Source organism: Asparagus officinalis, chromosome 5, assembly GCF_001876935.1.
Source record: "Asparagus officinalis chromosome 5, Aspof.V1, whole genome shotgun sequence".
Classification (NCBI taxonomy): Eukaryota; Viridiplantae; Streptophyta; class Magnoliopsida; order Asparagales; family Asparagaceae; genus Asparagus; species Asparagus officinalis.
Genome location: NC_033798.1, coordinates 16,669,247 through 16,684,484, shown reverse-complemented (window position 1 = coordinate 16,684,484; position 15,238 = coordinate 16,669,247).

Genomic DNA, 15,238 nt, shown 5'->3' with positions numbered 1-15,238 from the left:
TTATTGTTTATTTTACCCTTGTGTTAGTTTATATATCCTTGCTCATATCTTGTTGAATATCTTTCTTGCTAGGATATATTGTTAATTAGTTTTTAAATTAGCATAAATCGGATTATATTAGCATGAACCCTATTCACCCCCTCTAGGATTCTTTCCTAGTGGCATTAGGGTGATAACAATTGGTATTAGAGCTTGGTGCTCTTTTGGTTTAAGGTCTAATTGTCTTGAGTTAAAAATCCAAGTTATCTTTTTGTGCTAATCTAGTTTTGTATTTTCATCTTGCTTGCATATATAAATATCATGAATATGAATGGTGCATCTTGTTTAGGCTATGATCTTAGTATTGCTCCTAAATTCAATACTTTCTCTTATACTCAATGGTGTTTTAGATTTAAAATATTTAATGAATCTAAAAATATTGATTTGTGGGAAGTTATTGATAATACTTATATTGAGCTCACTTTGAAAAAAATCTAAGTGGAGCAAAAATGATAAAAAGATATTTACAATGAACAAGCTTGTGATAGAGTTTTTATTAAATGCATTTGATTCATCTATATCTAACAAGCTTGATTCTTTTGATAGCGCTTATACATTGTGGAAATTCTTAGAAGCGCGTTAAGGAAACTTGGAGGCAATCCGACAAGCTTTGGCGGCTTCTTCTTCAAGTTCAATTGGAGCATCATGCACACGTCCATTAGGGGATAACCCTAGTGTGGTAAGCAATTCTGATTCCGATGATGAATTATCTATTAGTAAATTCGCTTGTGCACATGATAGATTAGCGCATGCCTATAAGAAATATCAAAATGATTTTATTAATCTTAAAAGCAAGCATGTAGATTTAAAATCCGATCATGAGAAGCTAGTATCCAAGTTTGATATCATTGTTAAAAAAAATGAAAATCTTAAAGAAAACAATGATATGTTAAATTTAGAAAATAAAAAAATTAACCTCATCCATTGCTAGCTTATCTCATGCTAAGATTGGTGTCATGCTAGAGGTAGAAATAATTAGGAATGAATTTAATTCATTTAAGAATGATCATGTCTATTCTACTTCTAGTGTTAATGCTTATGTGCCTAATAATGATGAGTTGAATCTTGTTAAGAACCGCATATCTTGTTTAGATTCAACCTTAACAACATGCATTGATAATAATAAGAAACTTATGGATATGTGTGCTAAGTCTCATGCTACTACATCTAGACATCCCATACATCATGCACACATATATAACAAAGTTTATAAGTGTTCAATTTACGGCCGAAAAGGCTATATTGCTAAATTTTGCTATGATGCACACAAACACAAGAATATTAATGCTTCTTGTGCATCCCATTTAGTTTCTTCATCTTGTACACATACACATTCACATGCTCATACTCACAAAGCTCATCATAAGCATGCTAATGTGTATCAATGTGATGTTTGTGGTAGACTTGGTTATTTGGCCAAATATGTTTTGATTTAAAGAAAGTTTTACCTTTGAAAAATAATTTTAAAAGACCATTCATGTTTGCAAATATTTCAAGTGTTTCCCGTGCACGAGTTAATGGACCATAAAAACAAATGGATCTCTTTCATTGCACATATTGCAATCGAAAGAGTCATTTGCAAGATTATTGTTATGACCGTATTAGTACACCATATGTGCCCAAACAGGGTTCATAACCCTAGGGCTTGAGCTTAAATGATAGAGGCATGTCCCTAAACTTTTTGGTACTGAGAACACTTGGGTAACAAAACAAATTTTATTTTTTTTAAACCAAGATTTTTAATGTTTTTATTCTTCCTGGTTTTGGAAAACTTTTGTTTTATGATTTAAATATTGATTTATGATTTCATTTGAGTGATTTGTTTTCATTCGAAAACTTTTTTCATGATTCTCATGTTTTTTATTCTCTTGTTTTCATAAGTCTATTTTATACATGATTTATAGGTTTTTACCATGAGACACTATTTCACAATGACATATCTAATTGTGTTCTCATTGCCTTTTTGTATGCGAGTGATATTTAGCATGTTTATGCTTGCTCACATGTTTGCCTTGTACTTCATTGCATATATTCTATAAGGCATTTTGATAGGAGGAGCAATCCCTATATTTGTTTTATACTCACCGTGCTTATTTATAGGGGGAGCTTTTGCTCTCTTCATTCTTTTGTTTTCCTCTTTTTGATGTTGTCAAAGTGGGAGAAATATTGTGAGTGTAGCCTTTCCTATTTATATGCATGATATATTCTAATTTATATATTCATTTCTTTCATGCATATATATCTCTTTTGTAAATTGTTTGTCATCATCAAAAAGTGAGAGATTGTTGGCCTTCTTGTTTTGATGATGTTTAACAAATAATTTACGACTAATATTATTTATCTAATATTTGTGGTTTTCTATTTATTGTAGACAAACAACATGTTGGAGGTTAGATGGAATTGTGCCATAACAATCATATCAAATAGATGTTGGTGGAAATAGTAGAGTAAAGCAATCAATTCAAGTTAAAGATTCAAGTTCAAGCTTCATCCGCAAGTTTACCAAGAAGAGCATATTGAAGAACAAGATCATAGCTTAGGTGTATTTAGTTTAGATTTATATTATGTGTGTTAATACTTTAAGCTCAATCACTTACACACATATAAGTTTTGGTTTCTTATACACACACACACACACACACACACACACACACACACACACACACACACACACACACACTATATATACACACACACACACACATTTTGGTTTTTGGTTTTCATGTTTATATAAATATGAATTTGTAAAAATATTGAGTAATTTATTTATAGACTTCATAACAATAGTTTACATCTTTCTTTAAGTCTATAAAATTATTTTATAAAGTTTCAAAACTTGGTTTATGTCAAAACATCAAAATTCAAGTATCTCATGTTTTCATATTTTGGACTATTTGGTAAAATAAAGAGATTTCTCATTTGAGAGGTGATTTTTGAAAACCAGTTTTTGTAGCATGTTTATTATCATGTCTACAAGCATTATTCAAAGTTTTATATTTTTTGGAATTTATTTGATATTTTTAAATTCTGTTTTAAGTTGACATATACTGTTTAAAATAGGCTGTGTGCATGTCATGAGTCGACTCATGAACAGTGTTGAGTCGACTCATAAACTATTGTGTAGTTTACATTTTGTTTCAGATGAGTTAACTCATAACATCATGAGTCGACCCAGACGGGTTGAGTCGACTCATGCCTGTAATAAGTCGACTCATAAACTATGCTGGAAAGTATGTTTTGTTTCTGATGAGTCGATCCATGACTTCATGAGTCGACCCATGCATGATGAGTCGACTCATGAATTTTATGAGTCGACCCATAAGCTGTTTTTAGCCTATAACGGCTAGGTTAGGAGTCGACCAATGATTTTTATGAGTCGACCCATAAAGTATCCGTTGCACATTAACAGTTATTTCCAGATTCTGTTTTTGTGTAGGTTTTTGGTCATTTCCTTAGGGTTTTGGCTGATGTCTTAGGTTGTTATAAATACCCTATTGCATTTACCTCTCCCACCTAACAAGAGAAAAGTTTTAAAAGAGTTTACTAGTTTTGTTTAAGGGTTTAAGTGTGGTTTAAGAGTTTCAAGTTTGTGAAGATTTCACAAGAGCTAGAGGAGATCACCATTTGTGTTTGAGCTTCAACTCTTCTCTCTCTCTATCTCATCATCATCATATAGAGAAGTTTCCTAAACTTATTCTAGCTATTTATTGTTTTAAATTATAATTTCCATAAGCTAGATTTACATTGAGTTTAGATTGTTGTGATTTATCTCTTTGTTCACACACAACCTATTGAGCTTATTATATTTACATTCATAGTATAATTTGGGGGATTTATCTCTTTGTTCACACACAACCTATTGAGCTTATTATATTTACATTCATAGTATAATTTGGGGTTATGGATTTATGACTTAGAGTTGTGCTTAATTGAGTTCTCACATTGTTTAGAGAATATTTTGTTGTAGAGAGCCTAAATTGTGAGTTGCACTTTATATTACACTTGGACATTGAGAGAAGTGGTTAGTAAGAGACGGGGTCGGTTCCAAGAGGAGTGAGGTCGGTAGTAAAGTCTAGTGAGAGGTGATAATTCCGAACACTTGAGGAAGGTGACACGGGCTAGGCCAACACTTAGAGGGTGTGAAGTGTAATTGCATGTGTGTAAGTTGTAAAGTTTTCGGTGAACTAAAAAACCGATTGTTGTATTGTGAGGATTCACTTTGTATTACACTAGTACACCAAGAGGAGTGTGTGGTGAGAGACGGGGTCATCCCAAGAGGAGTGGGGTAGGTGGTAATGCCTAGAGAGAGGTTATAATTCCTAACACTTGAGGGAAACACGGGCTAGAGACCAACACTTGAGGTAGTAATGAGTGTGTTTACATTGTGAGTGTTATAAAGTTTTCAGTGAGCTAGAAAACCGAGTGTGAGGTGTAAACGTTTCCGGGTGATCATTAAAAACCCGGTGTGATAGTGGATTTCTCCCCGGGAGTGGGGAGCGGAGACGTAGGACGGAAGGTCCGAACTCCGTGTTCATATTGTGTGTTTGCATTGTTTATTTGTGCACTATCACTCTTGTTTGGTTATTGGTTATTTTACCCTTGTGTTAGTTTATATATCCTTGCTCATATCTTATTGAATATCTTTCTTGATAGGATATATTGTTAATTAATTTTTAAATTGGTATAAATCAGATTAGATTAGCATAAACCTTATTCACTCCCCTTTAGGGTTCTTTCCTAGTGGCATTAGGGTGCTAACAGTTGATACTTCAACAAGTCCAATAAAGATTGAAGAATACTTTTTAGAGTTTTTAAAAGTAGATAATATTTCAGGAAAAGGCCTTTTTGATGAACTTTTAAATATTTTGAAAAAATATGAACTTGATGTTAAAGAAATAAGAGGGCATGGTTGTTTGTGGAAAAATTTTATAGTAAAAAAAACGAAGGAAAATTGATTTGTATTCCTTTAATCTCAGTTACAATTGGATTTCCTGATTACAAAAGAGAGGAGAATGAATTTGATTCTCCCCTTTGTTTAATTCTGGGTTCTTCACGGTGGCGATGGAGTACCTCCCTCGAATGCTTGCGTCGAGTTTGCTCTCTGTTGACGATTCGAACGTCTTGATTCACTGAAACAGTATCTCCTCCTCACGATTTGACGTTGTGGAGAACTTGCAAAGCAAGTTTTAGAACTCTTGATGAGTTGATTGATCTTAATCGTAATTGGTTAGACAAGCCAAGAATTTCTTATTTGCTGCCCAAGAGTCGGATCCAAAAACCCTCCTCTCTAAACTGATTTTTCAGTTATTTATAGGGGATTAAAGGGTGTAACCACCCCCTTAATTCACTCCTAAGTGGGGCTAATAGGATGTAACTGCCCCTTAAATCACTCCTGAGTGGAGTTGTGATCCCCTCAGATCGTGGGAAACGGTTTTGAAACTGTTCAGCTCGTGTTTGAACGAGTCAAACGTATAATCCGCGTTCTGGCATGAATTCTGCGTTCAAACGCAGTGTCTGGAAGCTCAGACGCAGCAATTTGGAAGCTGCGTTGGAAGTTGCTCGTGAGCTGCGTTTGCAGCAATTTGGAAGCTGCGTTTGGCAGCTTAGAAGCTGCGTTTGGCAGCAGATGGAAGCTGCGTTTGACAGCGGATGGAAGCTGCGTTTGGCAGCGGATGGAAGCTGCGTTGGCAGCTTTCGGAGGCTGCGTTTGCGGCCGAACATGAGCTGCGTTGACAGCTGGATCTGAGCTGCGTTTGCAGTGTTTAGAGCTGAATGTGAGGTGCGTCTGCAGCCAGGTTTGACCTGCGTCCACAGTCGAATTGGTGTTGCGTCTTGATGATGGTACGCAGGGAGGACTTCCACGTCTTGGTTTGAAGATACCTTCGATTTGTAGTCTCTTTCTATCAGAGCGTTGCAAAGATCGTCGTTTTGTAATCTTTGCTTTGATATGTGAGAGTCGTCAGATTGTAACTCTCGATGTTGATTGTAAAGGATGTTGATTAGAGCTTTCATCAGTTGTTGTGAAGATCGTCAGATTGTAACCTTCATCGATCTACGTAAAAGTCTTCAAATTGTGGCTTTCTAGAAGTCGTCAGATTGTAACTTCCATGATCCGTATTTGATGGGGAATCAGCTATCTATTGTGATTTTTAGACAGCCTACAATGGTTATGATAATGGATCTAATATGAAAGAAAAACGCAATGGAGTACAAAAAAGGCTATTAGATATAAATCCTAGAGCATTCTACACACCATGTGGTTGTCATAATTAAAATTTAGTCTTATGTGATATAGCTAATTCATGTCCTAGAGATTTTTTTTGGAGTGTTGCAATGTATATACTCATTGTTTGCTTACTCTACTAAACGATGGAAAATTTTAGAGGATAATTGATGCAAGTTATCCGTTAAAACTTTATCTCAAACTAGATGGGAAAGTCGGATTGAAAGTGTTAAAACAATAAAATTTCAAGCTCCAAATATAAGAGATGCTTTGATTCAATTAGCAGAAATTAGTGAATGTCCAAAGATAAAAAGTGAAGCTAATAGCTTAGCAACTTATGAGAATGAAAATTTTGAATTCTTATTAGCTATGAATATTTAGTATGACATACTGTTTGCTGTTAATTCAGTTAGTAAAATCTTACAATCTAAAGATATGCATATTGATATTGCTATAGATCAATTAAATGGTCTTATTGTATATTTAGAAAATGATAGAAAAATGGTTTTATGTCTACTTTGAATTCAACTAAAGAACTTGCTAATGAAATGAACATACAACCTATATTTCGTGAAAAACATAAAATTCATAGAAAAAACAATTTGATGAAAATATTGGTAATGAAACAATATTTAATGTTGAAGAATTTTTTCGTATTGAATATTTCTTATACATAGTTGATAAATCGCTTGGCTCAATTGAAAGTTGGTTTGAACAATTTAAAACGTATGAAAAAAAATTTGGTTTTTTGTTTGATTTGAAAAAATTAAAAGGTTTAGATGATATTGAATTGAAAGAATATTGTCTTAATCTCGAAAATGCACTAAAACATGATGAACATTTAGATATTAATAGACTTAATTTGTTTTTAGAATTGAGAGTACTTAGGGAAATTTTAAAAGTAGAGATTAATAGTCCAATTGAAGTGTTGAACTATATAAAGTGGTTAGATTATTTTCCAAATACTTGTATTGCTTATCGTGTACTATTGACTATACCCGTAACAGTTGCTTCCGCTGAAAGAAGTTTTTCAAAATTAAAATTACTAAAATCTTATTTAAGATCGACCATGTTACAAGATAGATTGAATGGTTTAGCAATATTATCTATCGAAAATAATATGTTAGAAAATATTGAATATAAAATTTTAATTAGTAATTTTGCAGCTAAAAAGGTAAGAAGAATGAGATAAAATCTATTAGTATCACTTAGACCTCATCTAATATTTCGTCTTGTGCCCCAAAATTCGTAGGTACGGCCTTGGAATAAGTACATGTCTAGATCGCAACCAATTAGAAAAATAAATAAGTCCCAAATAACGGAGTAGTTCCCAGGGACTCACATGATAATTCAAGGAATAAAAGAGGGAAAAATCTCGGAATATGCAATCATTGTCCTTCTGCCACATGCGTACGCTAAGATATATCTGATCATGCTCTGTGGAAGGATCTACAAGTGTTAAGCCTGGGCCTGGGTGAACATAAATGGAAAAATGACAATTTTAATACTAGAATGAGCATGTAAGGCATGAGAGTACCAAGGTGAAATGATAATAGAAAATTAACAGTAAAAAGCATGCATGGTGATTAGCAACGGGAGATTAAGGAACCTTAATCTAGGAATGCAAAACATCAAGTGTGTGCATAAGACACCCTATGTTTTTATTTATTATTATTTAATTTGGAACTAATAGGTGGAGGAGTCCATGTATTTCCAATGTAGAAGAAATTTTCAAAATAGTTCCAAACTAAATTTTTTTTAAAATCGACCCTCTTCAGTTTTTATTACAAAAACCGATCCACTTTCTGGCCACGTCAGCACCGTGGTCAGAAAGTGGGTTGATTTTTTTTAAACGCGTTTCTAATTAGTAGGGGTTGCCAACCCCAACTATTTTGGACGTCGTTAGAAATTACCAGCTAAATTAGTTGGGGTTTGAAACCCCGACTATTTTAACACACGTTTAAATTGGTCAGGGTTAAGAACCCCGACCATTTTTTTCCCAAACTTTTTTTTATTTAGTTGGATTTTTGTTGGTTGCAGAGCGGTGATCGACAATGCGGCGTGCTCGACGGTGACAATCGTAAAAGTCGACATCGCTTGAAAGCAAGGGCTCCACCTCGAAGCGGTCAACCTCTGGATCCACAAAGTGTACATATCCTCCGATGGCCGATGGTTCATGGACGCCTTCCACGTCACCGATCACCTCCCAGCCGCAATCTCGCCGACGATCTAGTCATCGCCTACCTCGAGCAGTCGCTCAACGACTCTGATCTTGGACTCAGATTCGATTCCTTTGCTGATCTCGAGCTCATCGACACCGACCGCCTCGGCCTTGAGCTCACTAGACTCAGATCGGGGATCAGCTGCGACATGTAGTAATTGAGACTGACTATCCGAAGGCCGAAGGCGTCGTCGCCATTGGACTGAGAAGGTGTCGACATGAGAGAGTGAGGATTTTCTTTTTTTTCCTTTCTTTTCTTTAAATTTGGTTTATTGTGAGTGCGGACTGACAAAGAAAGGTGGAAGCGTGATGGTCACTTGAGCGTCGGCTGCTTCTCGGAGAAGCTGGTCGGGTTGTTTGAGAACTTGGCTTGGACAACTCCGATCGATTTCATAGTCGGTTCAAATGGTCGGGATTCCCAACCCCGACCAATTTAAACGCGTGCTAAATTAGTCGGGGTTTCGAACCCCGACTAATTTAGCTGGCAAATTCCCAGTGGAGTTTAAAATAGTCGGGGCTGCCAACTCCGACTAATTAGAAACGAGTTTAAAAAAAACGGCCCACTTTCTGGTCACGGTGCTGACGTGGCCAAAAAGTGGGTCGATTTCTGTAATAAAAACTGAAGGGGGTCGAATTTTTTTTTTTTTTAAAGTTTGGTTTGTGCTTATTTTGAAAATTTTCTTCTTTCAATGTACCCTGTGCATACCCGGGACCACGGCCAAGACCCTTGTCACTGAACTGGGTGTTCCGCTAGGAGCTCAAGAAAATATGTCAAGATGAGGTGGTGCTCCAGATTTATATCCTCTTGTAAGCAGAAGTTAATGACATTAATAACGTCGCATTCACTGCCCAGAACCCCACAGAAGGGAACGTAGATTCGGTTGATCAACCTATGCACCCTGTGCCATCCAAAATAGATGTGGGTCCACCTTTCAATTCCCCGAGTTAAATTATAAGGTTCCAGAAGTACGTGAAGGTGATTAGTAGAATCTATTATTTGTTAAACCGGGGCAAGAAAAGTAAGGGGATCATTTTAAGCATTGGTGCGTGTAATCAAGTATCAGTTCATGTTTGTAATGTCAAGTAAGACAACCATATATAGAACCTAGCTAATATGTTTCGCAGCTGCTAAGATGATGCAAAAGAATTAGGGTTTAGAGAAGGAAAACATGGATTATATATAATTAAGATGTGCGGGTCGGGGGCCTGCCTTGTAACCGATCCGTTAGGATCTGAAAACTACGCAATAATCCCAGAAAAATACTACGAAATTCGAGAAAAAAAAAATTGAGAGGAACAAAAGTCTGTACTGGACCAAGGTCAAATTCTCAATAGGGAGCTAATTAAATTTCGTCCTTGAAACTTAGAAGTGAAGGCAGCGAAGTGAAGGAAAAGGTACCTGCATGAATCAATGAAAGAGATGTGGACAACGTTATCAGCCCAGGTGGATTCCCCCGGTGGTTTTGTCGATCCCATGAAAGAAGAACGCAGTGGTATGATCCTTCTTTGAGCACTCTCTCTCTCTCTGTGATCCAAAATAGCAACTGGTTGTGCCTCATATATAGGACAAGTTTGACCCTAAAGTTAGCTCATAGGGATCCAGAATGTGCTTCTCATCTCGGATATATCGACATAACTGGGATAAGGCAAGTCTGTAAGCAACTTCTCCTACTCTCTCCACAGTGTCAAATGGTCCAATGCACCACAGACTCAGCTTATCGCAACTACCAAACCTTATCACACGTCGAATCGGGAATATACGCAGGTACTTGTGATACCGACCTCAAACTCGAGTTGTCTTCTGGCTTTATCAGCCCAACTTTTTTTGTCGATCCTGTGATGTCTTTAGATGATTCCTTATAAGTCAAGACTTTATCCACTGCTTGGACTACCATCTCAGAACCCAATAATCTTCTCTCTCCAATATCATCCCAACATATTGGGGATCTACATTTCCTTCCGCGTAATCCCTCAAATGATGCCATCCCGATTCTCGCTTGATAGTTGTTGTTATAGGAGAACTCCACCAAATACAAGTAGTCCTCGCATGAACCCCTAAAGTCCAACATGCAAGCCCTCAACATGTCTTCAAGAATTTGAAGCGTCCTCTCAGATTGACCATCTGTCTGGAGATGATATGCAATGCTAAACGTCAACCTGGTGCACTCATGCAGACTCTTCCAAGTGAGAGAGAAATCCTATACGTATTTTTCTGCCAATGACTCCATGAGCTATCCAGCCGAAATGGTATAAAATGAGCCGCTTTTGTGAGGCGATCTACAATAACCCAAATAGCATTGTTCCCCTTCGGAGGACTCCGTGGAAGGGCTGTGACAATTTCTATTCGGGAATGGGTAATGGTTGTAATAAACCTGTTGTTCTCTGGTGTTCAGTCTTAACTTGTTGACAAATCGAACACGTCGGCGGAGCACAGGATGGAGAGTGAAGCGAGTCGGAAGAACGAAGAATCAAAGCATGATACAGGTGTATCTTCTCTTTGGAACTTAGCGATCCTCATGAGAGCTTGAGGATAGATGATTCTCATGATAGCATGAGAATAGAGGTTTCAATTAGTACCGTGGAACGCAGGTGGAAGGTGGAACGAGACGACGAGCAGCAGATTCGAAGAATCCAGTTTTTAGCTCGTGAGTCGACTCATACATGTACATGAGTCGACTCATCAGGTTGAGTCGACTCATGACTGTCATGAGTCGACTCACGAAACCCAGCCGTTTTGTCAAAAGTCTCTGACCAGTCGACTCATCAGTTATGAATCAACTCATATGAGATCATGAGTCGACTCATAACTGTTATTTAGTCGAATCATCGAAGGTTTCCTGGTTCGTTTGGGTTTCTTTTTGCACGAATTCCTGTTAGGGTTTGGTCTGGTTATTTACCAGATTGTCATCCACGTTTGTACACCTATATAAAGGGTTGTTTAGGGTTTCTAAACATCTTCTTAGAAAGCTTCTTAGAATCAGAAAAAGAGGAGAGGCCAAGATGTAGATCTAAAGGGTTTTAGGTCTAAGTGAGATCCTAACCAAAAAGATTAGGGTTTAGATTGTGAGGATCTATGAGATCTTAGATCAGAGAGATTCTAATTATTGTATTAGGTTTAGAGAGGATTGAGAGGTTGTTCTCGATTCTAGTGAGATTGTGAGGGAGAGATTTGTAATAATTGATTCTTCATAATCTAGAGAAGGTATTTTCCTTCGCCAAACTGAACTGTTCTTGTGTTTTAGTCGTCTTCTTCTCAACCCACCTTTTGGTAATTCCGCGATCAAAGGGTACTCGTACGGCGACTCGTATCAAGTTGGTATCAGAGCGATCAGATCCTACGAAGGGGTATCCTGTGTATGGTCCTGACTCGATCGTAATACAAGAAGCTAGACGAGATCCTTTTTCTTTGGAAGGAGTTAAGAGATTAAGGAAGAAGAAGATGATTAAAGGCCACAAAGATGGAGGGGCCCAAGAGTTCCCTCAGCAGAAGTTCTAAACTTGAAAGGGACTTCAAGTTCTTAAAGAGGGGAGCCATGATACGTGTGTATCTTCTTCTCTGTTTCGGAAGCTTAGTGATCCTCATGGGAGCTTGAGGATAGGTGATTCTCATGATATCTTGAGAATAGTGGTGTGAAGCGATACGGCGGAGCACAGGATGGAGCATGAAGCGAGTCGGAAGAACGAAGAATCAAAGCATGATACAGGTGTATCTTCTCTTCGGAACTTAGCGATCCTCATGGGAGATTGAGGATAGATGATTCTCATGATAGCATGAGAATAGAGGTGTCAATCAGTACCGTTGAACGCAGGTGGAAGCGTGGAACGAGACGACGAGCAACAGATTCGAAGAATCCAATTTTTAGCTCGTGAGTCGACTCATACATGTACATGAGTCGACTCATCAGGTTGAGTCAACTCATGACTGTCATGAGTCGACTCACGAAACCCAGCCGTTTTGTCAAAAGTCTCTGACCAATCGACCCATCAGTTATGAGTCGACTCATATGAGATCATGAGTCAACTCATAACTGTTCATTAGTCGACTCATCGAAGGTTTCCTGGTTCGTTTGGGTTTCTGTTTGCACGAATTCTTGTTAGGGTTTGGTCTGGTTATTTACCAGATTGCCATCCATGTTTGTACACCTATATAAAGGGTTATTTAGGGTTTCTAAACATCTTCTTAGAAAGCTTCTTAGAATCAGAAAAGGAGGAGAGGCCAAGATGTAGATCTAAAGGGTTTTAGGTCTAAGTGAGATCCTAACTAAAAAGATTAGGGTTTAGATTGTGAGGATCTATGAGATCTTAGATCAGAGAGAGATTCTAATCATTGTATTAGGTTTAGAGAGGATTGAGAGGTTGTTCTCGATTCTAGTGAGATTGTGAGGGAGAGATTTGTAATAATTGATTCTTCATAATCTAGAGAAGGTATTTTCCTTCGCCAAACTGAACTGTTCTTGTGTTTTAGTCGTCTTCTTCTCAACCCACCTTTTGGTAATTCCGCGACCAAAGGGTGCTCGCACGGTGACTCGTATCAAGTTGGTATCAGAACGATCAGATCCTACGAAGGGGTATCCTGTGTATGGTCCTGACTCGATCGCAATACAAGAAGCTAGGCGAGATCCTTTTTCTTTGGAAGGAGTTCAGAGATTAAGGAAGAAGAAGATGATTAAAGGCCACAAAGATGGAGGGGCCCGAGAGTTCCCTCAGCAGAAGTTCTAAACTTGAAAGAGACTTCAAGTTCTTAAAGAGGGGAGCCACGATACGTGTGTATCTTCTTCTCTGCTTCGGGAGCTTAGTGATCCTCATGGGACCTTGAGGATAGATGATTCTCATGATATCTTGAGAATAGTGGTGTGAAGCGGTACGGCGGAGCACAGGATGGAGCGTGAAGCGAGTCGGAAGAACGAAGAATCAAATCATGATACGGGTGTATCTTCTCTTCGGAACTTAGTGATCCTCATGGGAGCTTGAGGACATATGATTCTCATGATATCATGAGAATAGAGATGTCAATCAGTACCGTGGAACGCAGGTGGAAGCGTGGAACGAGACGACGAGCAGCAGATTCGAAGAATCCAATTTTCAGCTCGTGAGTCGACTCATACATGTACATGAGTCGACTCATCAGGTTGAGTCGACTCATGACTGTCATGAGTCGACTCACGAAACCCAGTCGTTTTGTCAAAAGTCTCTGACCAGTCGACTCATCAGTTATGAGTCGACTCATATGAGATTATGAGTCGACTCATAACTGTTCATTAGTCGACTCATCGAAGGTTTCCTAGTTCGTTTGGGTTTCTGTTTGCATGAATTCCTGTTAGGGCTTAGTCTGGTTATTTACCAGATTACCATCCATATTTGTACACCTATATAAAGGGTTGTTTAGGGTTTCTAAACATCTTCTTAGAAAGCTTCTTAGAATCAGAAAAAGAGGAGAGGCCAAGATGTAGATCTAAAGTTCTAAACATCTTCTTAGAAAGCTTCTTAGAATCAGAAAAAGAGGAGAGGCCAAGATGTAGATCTAAAGAGTTTTAGGTCTAAGTGAGATCCTAACCAAAAGGATTAGGGTTTAGATTGTGAGGATCTATGAGATCTTAGATCAGAGAGAGATTCTAATCATTGTATTAGGGTTTAGAGAGGATTGAGAGGTTGTTCTCGATTCTAGTGAGATTGTGAGGGAGAGATTTGTAATAATTGTAATAATTGATTCTTCATAATCTAGAGAAGGTATTTTCCTTCGCCAAACTGAACTGTTCTTGTGTTTTAATCGTCTTCTTCTCAACCCACCTTTTGGTAATTCCGCGACCAAAGGGTGCTCGCACGGCGACTCGTATCATCGCCACATATCCAGCTATTTCTCTCTTCATCCCATTCGACCAAAAATATTGTTTCAAGTCTTTGTGCATCTTGCTGCCTCCTGGATGTATAGAATACACCGAGTCATGAGCTTCTGCCAACACCTCCTGCCTAACTTCCCCTTCTGGCACACATAATCCAGGACCGAATTGAAGTGACCCATCTAAATGCACAACTAAATCTGTCCTCAATCCGGCCTCTTCTCGCTCTCTGAACTTTTGAAGCTGCTCACCCCCTGCCTGTGCCTCCTTTATCCTGTCCACTAATGATGACTGACTCTGCAATTGCAAGAGTTGTCATGCCATCCCATGTAAAACCAACTCTACGCTCATTCTCCTCATATTCTCCATAATCTCTTTGCACAGTTAGTATCATGGCTTCTGGTTTCCTGCTTACGGCATCTGGAACCAACATTAGCTTTACCATGATGGTATTGCAAAGTCTATGTACAAACTTCCTATAGAGTCCAGCCAATCTCAAAAAGCTCCTCATTTCAGCTATTGTCTTTGGCATTGGCCGCCCCAGTACCGCCTCAATCTTCTTTAGGTCTACGGCTACACCGTCTATTAAGATAATGCATCCTAGGAGCGATACACTCTCCAACCAGAACTCACACTTACTGAGTTTCCCAAATAGTTTCTCCCACCTTTAAACCTGTAGCACCATCCTCAGATGTTCTACATGCTCCTCGTAATAGAAGGCGCTAAAATGTAACTTTTAGAAACTTTATAGTATATTAGTACTGAAAAAACAAGAGAGGTACACAAGTGCAAGCTTAGAGGAAACCACTGGATATGTAAGTGCCAACCAGCCTCTTTTGCTGCACCAGCAAGAAGACAGCTGGCCTCGATGCAACATAATAGAGAATCCAATAGAATCCATCTCTTCGCAAAAACCAT